The sequence below is a fragment of the Ovis aries genome, chromosome 6 (genome assembly GCF_016772045.2).
Source record: "Ovis aries strain OAR_USU_Benz2616 breed Rambouillet chromosome 6, ARS-UI_Ramb_v3.0, whole genome shotgun sequence".
In the NCBI taxonomy this organism is placed as follows: domain Eukaryota; kingdom Metazoa; phylum Chordata; class Mammalia; order Artiodactyla; family Bovidae; genus Ovis; species Ovis aries.
Window position 1 is genome coordinate 46,465,605 of NC_056059.1, and position 12,677 is coordinate 46,478,281.

The window sequence follows — 12,677 nt, forward strand, 5'->3', positions numbered from 1 at the left end:
GAAGGTTGCAAGAGTGAAGAGTCATACAGCTTCATTCTGAGACGCCTATTAGACTTCAGCTAGAAAGGCAAGTGAGCAGCTAGATATCCAGAACTGGAGCTCAATATCCAGAACCGGAGCTCAGGGCCATCTATGCTGGAGACACACATTTGAGAGTCAGTCACATATAGATGGGGTTCGATGCCACCAGCCTGATGAGATCTCAGAGGGAGGAGACTATGTAGAAAAGAGGTCCAAGCCCCACCCACCTCGCCAACAGTCCCTGTTTAAGCCGTGTTTCTCAAACTTTTTATGCTAGGATCCCGCAGGGGAAGAAGGGGTTAAAACTCAAGGCTGATTCTGTAGCTCCGTAGCTGAGTGTCTTGAGATCCTGTATTTCAGCAATGCTGCAGCACAGGGACTGAGGTCTAGAGACCCCACCTAGAATGGCGAGGGCCTCGCTTATGCCCAGACAGAAATGGGAGTGATTGACAAAAAGGGTAACCTGCCTCTTCACTTGGAGAAGGAAATGGCAACCCACTCCAGTGTACTTGCCTGGAGAATCCCAGGGACGGGGGAGCCTGGTGGGCTGCCGTCTATGGGGTTGCACAGAGTCGGACACAACTGAAGCGACTTAGCAGCAGCAGCAGCAGCCTCTTCACTTAGTAAAAGTGATGGTTTTTAACTAACCTCCCTATTTCCTGGTCAGTATTAACTCACAAATGGTTTGAGAATTAGGCTTACTGTGTTTGAAGCACAGGGTCTAGCTTTCTCTCTACCCTTGAGAAGACCTTCTGTACCAAATTGCAAATGGATTCATCAGAGTCTGCTGTCCGTGCTGATGAAGTGGCTTAAAGATCAAAGTGTTCACATGCAGTCATATTTACAAGACACAGAAGCCTAGGTTACATGATCACGGGTCATAACATCCAGAGCTCTTCGAGCGTCTTTGGTGAGTTGCTGTACCCAGGAGTCAGCAATGCTGAAAGAGTGTGAAAACTCTTTGACTGGGGCAAGGGGAACTTACTTTTAATTGGGTTCCCTTACTCCTGTGCAGTTCTGCAAATTCAGAAACACAGAAACCTAAAAACTAAGTGGTGTCTAGCTGCTCATGAGATTCACAGACACAACTCTCAGAGCTGAGAGAGGCAGACCCTTCGCCTTAAGTTTCTCTGCTTCTCTGTGGCCTGCCTCTAGGAAGACTGTTTTCTCCTTCCTGTGATTGTAGGTCCAACTGGAGCAAACGATGCACATGGTCCTTCTAGGGGATAGGACTGTAGACTCAAGGTGATCAGAGAAGCAAACCAGATCATCAGAAATGTTACGGACCCAAAGGTGTGCACACGTACACATACACACAAAACCGCACCCTGCTCTGATAGTATTTCAACCAAACCAAGGTGTCTTTTTTTTGGAACATGATGTTTAACTTTGTCTATCATGTGGTCTGAACACTAGCCAAGTGTGTGTAGAGAGCAGAGCTTTGGGCATAATCCCTGGAGACTGGGTCACCGAGGACAAGCAGAGAAAGACTTGGCTTTGGGGGTCAGTCCAAAAAAAATTTGCTTTTGTGTTTTTGTTTTTTTTTTTCCTTTTTAACCTTTGTCACAAATGTGGAGATATTTTAAATGCTAGAAAGCAGTATGTTAAAGCCCATGAAATACTTTGTTTCCTGAGTTATCAGAAAAAAGTGCTTGCAAGCCCGTGTTCTGTTTGCTCACTGTGAGTGGTTCATTACTGTGTTGCTTTGAAACAGTGCCCATCCCTCTTGCTCACTGATTTGACACAGCTGATTACCTCTTCAGTTCTGAAATTCTCTGTTCTCTTGGCCTCTGGGACACCCACCTTTCTGGCTGCTCTTTCTCAATCTGCCTTGCTGGTTCCCTCTCAGCTCCCCAACCTGGAAACTTTTGATAGTCCCAGGGCCAAGACCCATCCCCTCCTCCCCAACCTTCCTCCTCCCATGGTGATCTCTCTACCAGTCTGATGACCCTCCCAACCTACTACCCTGATTGCTTCTTTAATTTTCTTATCTTTTTCCTGTTTTCCATTTCTTTGTCTTTTTATTTCATTTTTCAGAGAGATTTCCTCTACTTTTCCTTCTAGCCCTTTTTTGTGTTTTTTCCATCTTGGCTCTCATTTTAAGTCTTCAAAAACTCTTGTTCTTTTTTTAACGTTGTGTTCTTGGTATATTTTATGGATACAGTATTTTCAGATGAAGTATTTGTTATAAGATCCATTTTAAGAGAGTTTCTGACTCAGGAGGTCTGGGTTGGGGACCCAAGAAATCGCATTTCTAACGAGTTTCTATGTGATGCTCCTCTAAGGACCTCATATTGAGAACCATAGGTCAAGGAGTGTTGACCCATATCTGCCTTTCCTTTACACCTTTTTCTCAATTGTGATTTGATACAAAACAAGAACAAGCCTGAATAGCCTGGAATGCAGCTAAGAAGCTCAGAGAACAAGATGTAAACATTTCTTTCTTCTAGAAATCAACGTTGATGCATTTGAAGCTGTACTTGCAAGAGCGTGAACATGAACTCAGTCTGTCACTAACACATTGCCTGACCACAGGAAGTTCACCTAAACTCCTCGACTGTATCTGTCTCCTCACCTGTAAAGTGAGGGGACTGTAAAAGATAGTCTTGAGGTGTGTCTAGCTGGAAGATTCTATGATCTGACCCTACCACCAAAAGCTTGAATGCTGCTACTAGAAAACAGAAATTGGTGCTGCTCGCTGAACATTTATGTTCTAGGAATTATACTTAATTGTTTACCTGCTGAATCTCATTTCTAAAGCTCTCAGGAACACTGGGGAGCAAGACACAACATTCCCACTTCATAGACAAGAACACCGAGTCTCAGAGAGCCTATCTTGTTCAAAAGCATGCTGTGAATTCTGTCGGAGCTAGAGAAGGTAGCATGGCTGGGAAAGGAATATGAGCATCCGAGATGCAAAGACTTGGGCGGAAGTTCGGATTTCCTCTTTCACTGCTGGCCAGCTTTAGGGTCTTGGACACCTCCCTTTATTTCTCTAAGTCTCATGTGTTTCCTCCTCAGTTTAAAAAAAAAAAAAAAGGTAATGATACCTGCTTCATTGAGGCTATTGACTTAAAAAATATTCACAACCTAAAAGTTGAGAGTTATGTTTTACTTGAGAGTCTTCAGGACTTCAGAGAACTGCTCTGAGGAGATGAGGGGAAGAAGCCAGGTTATTTAGAAGTTTTGCAACAAAGGGTAGGTAATCTGAACATCAAAAGATTATTGTTAATTAAAGGAACTAGATAACCCAAGTTAAGGAGTTTAGCACTTTTGTCTATATAGGAAGATGCAATCCCAAACTGATCACTGAAATCATTCCTTTGATATGCACTTAAGCTATCTGGGGCCAGTATTGTGTTTGTCACATTCCCAGCTTCCTTGGGGCTCGCTGTAGGGAGAGGCTGTATTCTGATCACTGCTTTGCTGTTGTTCAGTCCCTAAGTTGTGTTCAACTCTGACCCCATGGACACATGGATACATGCCAGGCTTCCCTGTCCTTCACTGTCTCCTGGAATTTGCTCAAACTCATGTCTGTTGAGTCGGTGATGCCATCCAGCCACCTCATTCTCTGTTGCCTCCTTCTGCCCTGTCTTTCCCAGCCTCGCTCAGGGTCTTTCCCAGTGAGTTAGCTCTTCACATCAGGTCTGATGGCTGCTAGCTCTTAGGTATTCTTCCCGAGTGCCCTCATCAGTTCACACAGGAAGGCTGCAATTTCAATGACTGACATCCTTGTTTACTGACAGATATGGCAGGAAACATTCCATTTCTCATGATAAACATAAAAATGCAAGGAACTACGTGAAGTGGCTGGCATGAAGTTCACATTCACATAATGCTAAGTTTGATCTGGGTCCCCTGGAAATGCAGCCATGTCTAGGTGGGAGGCAGTGGCTTGGAGGAAAAGAGGCAGGCCCTCATTACGTTTGGAGCCACCTTGATTTTCACCCCTCTGGGATTTCTCCCCCGTGGAGATGAGGGAAGGCTACCTGTGTCTGAGCAGTCACCTGAATTCTCTAGTGAGAAGGATGAACACTCCCTGTTTTCAGCTTCCCAGAAACCATGTCTGTCATTGTGAATTAAGCTGCACAGAATTCAGGAGGTCCCTTGGAGTAGTGGAGAAGATAAAAGTTGAACTGAGGAAACTAGGCAGATTTCTCCATCTCTCCTGTAGAAGTTGACTCAGGAGTTTGAATTCCTGCAAAAAACCCAGGCATTTCAACACAAAGATGGTTAGAAAGGGGCTTCTTGTTCTTTTTTTTTTTAACTTTTTATTTGGTGTTGGGGTATAGCCAGTTAACAATGTTGTGATAGTTTCAGGTGAACAGCGAAGGGACCCAGCCGTGCATATACATGTATCCATTCTCCCCCAAACTCCCCTCCCATCCAGGCTGCCACGTAACATTGAACGGAGTTCCCTGTGCCACACAGTAGGTCCTTGTTGGTTAACTGTTTTAAATATAGCAGTGTGTACGTGTCCATCTCAGACTCCCTAACCTTTCCCCCCATCCTGCTCCCTCACCACTGTAAGTTTGATCTCTAAGCCTGTGAGTCTCAGAAAGGGACTTTTTTTTAATGGATGGAACGAATCCTGGAAGGGACTATACTCTGCCCAGCAGTGACTGGCTGAGTTAGTGTTGCAGTACAGCAGAAGTTCAAGGACATAGAATTCAAGCAGGAGGTGAAGACTGAATTGGGCCTCCCGTGGTTCCCAATTCCCAACCCGACAAGATCCTTCTCCCCTGCAGGGGAGCAGGCAGCCTTCCCGGGGGAACAGGTGAGGTCACCAGCAAGCCTTTTCTGTAAACAAGTTCATTGACTCTTTCATCTCAGGGAGCTTGAAGGTGTCCTAGTCAGGGAGAGATAAGCAGGTAGTGAGGGTCACCCAGGTGTGTGGAATCTCACAGGGCGGAAAGCCTTAGAACCAAAGGGCCTCTCATCCGGGTGTTCCCACACTGGGCAAGGACAAGCAGACGCAAACAGTGAAAAATAAATACATGAAAAGAGTTCAAAAGCAAATGTTGATGTTAAACAAAAGGCTCCTTTGAACCCACAGAAGGACATGTGTAGCCAAACAGAAGCCAGGCTCTGTGGGGGAGTCTGAGGGGATTAGCAGTGTCGACTGTTCATTTATTATTGGAGATAACGAAGTTACAGGTTGATGATAAAATTGCCTCTCAGCGGGTCCCAGTCAGCCCGTCTGGGCCGGCGCGTCGTGGTCCCGGGTGGGTGGCCGAGGCATGCAATGCTGCAGGACCCTGGGTGTCCTGTGTGTCTGGTTTCCGGAGCCTGCCCTGGACAGGGACAGTGACAGGAAGAGAAAGTGCCTTGTCTGAGGCCGGAGGCTGGTGTTCCAGGAAGCAAGCCCAGGGAAATGAGATTCAGTCCCCGGCCCTGCTGGGGCTCTTCCTCTCCAAAGTCCATTTATCTAAAGGTTCTTGACTAGGCAGGGGACTAGGGCCTGGACCCGAACTCAGCTGGAGCTGCAGGCAAAACCAGACTTGGGGTGAGGCTGGGGTATGCTCAGGTCCCAAAGCACAGCGGCTCAGAGATGGACAGAGCGGGGCAGGCCACTAGCATGCTTTGAAGCCGTCCTGTGTTAATCAGGTAGAGGAATGACCCTCTCATCCTGCAGCCAGGAGAAAAGAGAGCATGAGTCTGTGCTAAGGTCTGTGGGTATTCAAAGCAGGGGGTGTTAATACCCTCCTCAAACTGGAAACCACAAATGCCCGTCAGCTGGTGAGAAGAGAACAAGCTGTGGTCTATCCTTATGTAATAGGTTAAATGGCGGCCCCCAGAGGTCATATCTGTGTGCTGCTCCTTAAAACTATGAAGGTGTCCTTTTTTGGAAAAAGAATCTTTGCAGATATAATTCTCTGGTGGCTCAGTTGGTATAGAATCCGCCTGCAATGCTGCAGACCCAGGTTCAGTCTCTGGGTGGGGAAGATCCCCTGGAGAAGGAAACGACAACCCACTCCAGTATTCTTGCCTGGGAAATTCCATGGACGGAGGAGCCTGGAGGGCTACAGTCCATGGGGTTGTAAAGAGTCGAATTTACTTAGCGACAGTCTATGGGGTCTCAAAGAGTTGAATACTACTTCGCGACTATACCACCACCAGATGTAGTCACACTGGATTCTCCAGTGAATCCCAGATCCAAGGACAAGAAGGAGAGAGGAGGAGGCTGTGGGGGGATGGAGGCAGACCACAATGAATCTCCAGCTTAAGAAGATATGGAAGCTGTGTCTCTGGGAAGTAACTGCTGCTGCTGCTAAGGCACTTCAATCGTGTCCGACTCTGTGCAACCCCATAGATGGCAGCCCACCAGGCTCCCCCGTCCCTGGGATTCTCCAGGCAAGAACACGAGTGGGTTGCCATTTCCTTCTCCAACGCGTGAAAGTGAAAAGTCAAAGTGAAGTTGCTCAGTCTTGTCTGACTCTTGGCGACCCCATGGACTGCAGCCTACCAGGCTCCTCCGTCCATGGGATTTTCCAGGCAAGAGTACTGGAGTGGGGTGCGCTACCTGGCCACACAAAGCAAAAGACCAACGGTACATGCACAATGTGTGCATGTGCGTGTGAAAGAAGTCAGGCACAAAAGGCTCCACATTCTGTGATTGCATCGTAGGACCTAGACAAGGCAGGACCCGGGAGACAGACCTCACACCAGTGGCTGCCAGGGACTGGGGGAGGGTGGAGGGTTCAGTACAGAAGGGGCTCCAGGGAACTTCTGGTGGGGGAGGAAAATATTTCATATCTTGATTGTGGTAGCCACACACAACTCCACATATTTGTCAAACCCATAGAATTATGCAATAAAAAGAATAAAGTTTACTAGATTTAAATGATACCCCAATAAATCTAAGTTTTTTAAGTGAAAAAATGCCAAAGCAGTGTTTTCAAAATTGTGTACGTTGAAAAAATCAACACTGTAGTCACACCCAGAATAAAAGAAATGTGGAAAATCTGCCCTCAGCAAAGATCAGGTCGTAGGTCAAATATGGCTTGTGTGAAGGTGTCGATCTAATTTACTATCCAGTGTAACATTCAAACATTTTGATTATATTGGAAACAATTTGTAGGTTTGATTTTCTCCCTTGGCCAGGATTTTGGGGTTTGCCTGATGATCGCCAGGAAACAAATTGCAAAAATATTAATTTTGCAGGTACTTTTTTTTTCACTTTAAAAAATTGAAATATAGTTCACTTACAACGTGTGCCAATCTTTGCTGTACAGCAAAGTGACTTGGTTATACATATATACATTCTTTTTTTTTTTCTATTCCATTATGGTTTGTCACAAGATGTTGAATATTGAGAAATGGAATACTTCCTGCCATGTCAGTAAACAAAGGAGGTCATAGTCATCAGGGCTTGCAGCCACCATGGATGGTGAGCCAGTGAGCTCTGAGGGAACTCAGGATGTGAAAATACGGGATACTGGCCCCAGAGAGCTGGGGTGCATATCAAAGGGATGATTTCAGTAAGCCCAGACCTTCCCATATATAGCAAAGCACTGAGTTCCCTAACTTGAGAGGCTTTCTTTAATTAATCTTTTAATGTTCACACTGGATGCCCTTTCTTGCAAAACTTCTACATGACCTGGCTCCTCTGCTTGCCTCTTTGGAGCAGTTCTCTGAAGTCCTAAAAATTTCCGCTGAATAAAACATAGCTCTCAACTTTTAGGTGAATAATTTTAAGTCCACAGTATAGTTCCCTGTTCTATACCTTAGGACCTTGTAGCTTATCCATTCTAAATGTAATAATTTGCATGGACTAGATAATTTGAAAGGCAAAATGATCAAAATATTTTCAATTAAAACTAAAAAAACAACCCTGCAAACCCATGTTTGACATGGGATGTGGATATTTTATATGAATATGGGGTAGGGCCTCCAAGGACAGGTGTCTCAGGTCTGTGGAGTCTTATGATTGTCCTGGATAGGACGGGGTGCGTAGAAAGCACATTTCTGCTCTGGTCACAGAGCTGTCTTGTTGACTTGGATCCTAACCATTTCTCCACTCTGTCCATGCTACCTCTTTCCAAGGCCATCAGTCGTGTCCAAATCTCCATCACCTCTTGTGTGGATTTCTCCGGGAGCCTCTTAATTGTTCTTCCTTTATCCTCTCTGGCTTTCCACATAACAGCCAGTGGGACTTTGGAACATAGAAATCGAATCACATCTCTTTCCATTACCCAGTACTAGATTTTCAGTGTCCTCTAGGAAAGACAAAATTCCCAACAAATTCTACAAAGTCCTGTAGGGTCAGGCCCCTCCCGTCTCTTTGGCTTCGTCTCTCCTCCCTCCTCTGATCTCTGCACCACCTCTGCCCTGTCTCTTTCATCTGCCTGAATGCTCTTCCCCTTAACCCACTTCGCCTTGAACTCCCACTCGCTCTACTGAGGTCAGATCAAATGTCTCTTCTGGGGGGCTGTCTGCTGTCACCCCCTCGTCCATTGCCAGCCCTACCCCTGCCAGCTGCCTCCTTACCTGCTCTCTTAGCTCCTGGTCCTTTCAACGATGTGTGTGATTATTTGGTTAATGCCTGACCTCTCAAGAGTCTCAGCTGCACAGGAGGAGGAGGTATCTCGTGGGAGGAGGATGTGGGGGGAAGAATCTTCGTCCTCCTCTTTTAATACCCTCACTACTCGAAGAGTGATTAGAACTTGATAAGTGTTCAAATAAGTATCAGTGAAAGGACTGATAAGGGAGTGAGTGAGTGGATGGATGAATGAGTGAGTGCTGTAGGTATCACTCCCATCCCTGGTGGTCCAGTTCGGATCCTAGCACAGGGGCTACGTGATGAGAAGCACCAACCAGCAGGGCTGACAATTCCAGACACGCTGCCGACATGCTGGTCAGGGGAGGGTCTCAGTCCAGACCACAGGCTTTCTCAGTACCTGCCACCCTGGGACCCAGAACCCTCACCTGTGCTCTGTTGGGCAGGTGCCTGCTTCCATCTTCGAGCCCCAGGACATGGGATCCTGTGGCCCCCATCCACTGTTTGGCAAATAGCTTAGGCATGGTATCTGAAGAAAGCTTTCTCAGAAGAGCAGAGGAGAGAAATGATATCGAGACCCCACAGAAAAGTCATTTCTGGAATTTCTCCCTTCTGGTCATGATCTCTTCTTCATTTTCCCCTAAAAATAAAAATTTTAGCCCCCACCATGAATCTCCAGCCTAAGAAGATATGGAAGCTGTGTCTTAAGTATTTTCCCAGAAATCAAATCACTTACAGTCTGAGAATGTCAAATACACGTGGGTGAGACCAGGGCACCATTTCTTCAGTTGACAAGTGGTCAACATCTACTATGGGTCAGGGCTGTAACTTGGCACTGGGTGTGAGCTGCAAGGCTGACTATTAAGTCATCCCCTTTCTGGCCTTTCTCAGCCATTTTTACATAGGCTGTGCTTGCGTGCATGGACTTTGTGGCTGGATGCCTGCGTCTGATTCCTGGTTCTGCCACTTTGAGGCTGTGTGAACTTGAGAAAGCTAATTAACCTAAATTTCTTCTTTAAAGTGAGGACTGTTGATACCACCTGCCCATAGCATTGTTGTCAGAACTGCTTTAATACCTATAAAGCAAAATGCAACCCAGTAGAAGTTAGCCCTCTATAAATGTTTGCTATTATTTCCATCTCCCTGTTTCTATGGCATAGATCATTTGTATTCCCTCCCTAGCAGCCCTTGCCCCTTCTTCCTGGTATAAGGTGTTCATAGAGGGTCTTTCTCTTCCTCTCTGCTCATCCTTGGGGTCAGTGTGGGGCAGTGATTCAGGAATCTTCGGTGAACTGCACGACCTAGATGGAGCCAAATCAAGATATGGCATTTTGCTGCCCATGGTGATTAGCTCAGGGCTGGTCCAATCAGAGTGATTCCCAGGACTTGTCTTTCTCTTGAGAGGTTGGATGAGGGCTGAAGCTGGTGCCACCATCTTAACCTGAGAATGAAACAAATTCACGGAAGCCTGAGCTCAGACATGGCAAACACAGAGTTCTGGATTTGCCGTAGAAGCCCATTGTCCTTTGGGTGAAAAGCCCTGTCTAGTTCCCAGTCCTCCTGTTACCAGGTAAAGAAGTTTTCTTTGGGCTTAAATCAGAAATTTTCTGCCCCTTGCATCACAAGTTTCCCAATAGGTGTATTACATATCTGAATTACACCTGTTTACTAAGTGCCTGCTGCCTGCCAGGACCTGTGCTAGGTGCTGGGGGCTGGGGGCTGGTGTGTGTCACAGAAGACACTGCTGTTCTCCAAAATCTCAGGTTCTAGGATGAGATGATAAGACCCAGACACCACCCTCCCTCCAAGGGCTATACTCCCTCAGGACATTTGGGAAAGAAATTCTTTGGCTTATGTTCATGGTCAGCTCAGCTGCAGGCCTCAGGGCTCTCTCTGTTCTCCCCTGGACCCTGAGAACCACCTGTCTTGACCTTCTCACCTACCTGGGGGGCAGGGGTGTGGGGGCTCCACTCACCCGTGCCAGTACCCCACGGAGCTGCACAAACCCTCAAACTCCACAAAGGAGCCAGGTTGTTAAGACTCGTGGGTCTAAGTGGGAGGAATTTAAAATGACACACTGAATGTGACTGTCCCCATAGTCATAAAGAGAAAACACACAGACACGCAAATGCACTTCATTGGAGACCCCCGGGGACAGCTTTTCCCTTCTTGCCTTCTGATACACCCTCTTATGAAAGGGTCTCTTCTACAAGTCTTTCCAAGAGGAAGAGAAAGCACCCTTTATCCCAAAGGCTGGTTTTGTCCTGGGTTCTATCTTCCACCCCTACTCACCACTCCCACCCCACAGCTCTTCCAGGTAATACCTGGCACTTGCTTCTCATATCCATTGAAATTCTTAAGAGCCTGGATTCTGCAGCCAGATACCCCGGTTCCTTGCCTAGCTCTGCCATTTGCTGGCTGGATGATGCTCTTGGGCAAGTTACTTAACCTCTTTAAACCTCAGCTTCTTCATCTGTAAAATGGGGATAATACTAGTGCTTATTTCTTAGGGTCTTTGGGATGATTATTTGAGGTTATGTATGTGACGTGCAATTTTTTTTTTTTTTTTTTTTTATTCCTCAAACATGCCAAGAAGTTCGTACTGCTAGGCTTTTGAACCTGCTATCCTGCCTGGATCACTCTTCCCAGACCTTCACATGGCTGTCTCCCTCACTTCACTCAGGTATCTGCCCTTTGAGAAAAAGATGGCCAGTCTAATAAGTCTCTCTCCTGCATTCACACTCCATCTCATTTCCTGTTTTATTTTCTGTGTAGCCCTTACTGCTCCTGAGTCTCTGCACTTGTACATTGCCTTTCTCTCCTGCTAGAAGGCAAGACCCGAGAGAAGGGAGGCAGTGTCTGCCGTGCTCACTGCCGTGGCCCCCAGAGCCTAGAGCAGCGTCTGCGACTGCTCTGTAAATACTAGTGGATGGATTTGTAGAATGAATGCCCTCGGTGGGGACTGCTCAGCAGGCCCCTGGCCAAGGGGGACTGTGGTGATCCCTGCCAGCGAGCGGTTGTCCAAGAGGCAACTCTTAAACACACACGTGCGCACGCGCGCTCATACACACACACAGCTCTGTTCTCAAGGACAAACATTAATTCTCAGAGACACTAAGTCTATTTTCAAAGAAGGGGGACATTTCCTGGACTACAGTGCAGTCTGCCTGCCTGCCCAGAAGGGGTCTCTGTGGTCCTGTGGGGCAGTGGCAACTCTGAGCAGTCTAAAGAACCACCAGCCAGACTTTGGGTCCATCAGTGTAAACCTCAGGGCCCATTCCAGAACCATGTTTTTTGATGGCCAGTCCCAAGCCATACTGAGTCTCAGAAGAATCTTTGAAATCAGAGGTATGTGTGTGTCTGTGTTTTTTCTTTTTTTGGAGGATTTTTTACTTATAGACCCAACTTCCTCTCATACGCACCTAGCAATGCTAGGTGACCTATTGTCACCCAGGGCTTGCAGTTCAGATATTAAAAAAGTATGTCAAACACACACACACACACACACACACACACACACACACACAAGCATGCTCTTTCTCAGTGTGGGGCAGTGAAAATGGACTTCCTAGCATCTTCTATTGAGTGGGCAGCAGTTTCTACTGCACTTTCTTGAATGTATACACTATGGGCTTGAGTATCTTCAGGAGATGTTCTCTGACTTTCAGAATTTGATTTTTCCCAAACTCACAGACTATGAAGTAGTAGCCATAAAACCCAACAGAAGCAGCATATCCATCCACTGCAGGTATAACATAATTTTTGATTGGAAATTTCATTGTGCTCTAATTTACAATTTAAGCTTTTCAAACACCTGATGCAAAACAGTTTATGTTTATTTTCTTGAGATGGAATATTACTGCCAAGTTCATGTTTCCATAACTTTCAGCAAATGTTTTAAGTTACACATCAGTTCGGTTCAGTTCAGTCGCTCAGTCGCTCTGACTCTTTGGAACCCATGGACCACAGCACCCTGTCCATCAGCAACCCCCGGAGTTCACCCAAATTCATGTCCATTGTGTCAGTGATGCCATCCAACCATCTCATCCTCTGTCGTCCCCTTCTCCTCCTGCCCTCAATCTTTCCCAGCATCAGGGTGTTTTCAATAGGCTTGGTTAAAATTTAAGTATATGCAGGTAAATGTAATCTTAAGGGT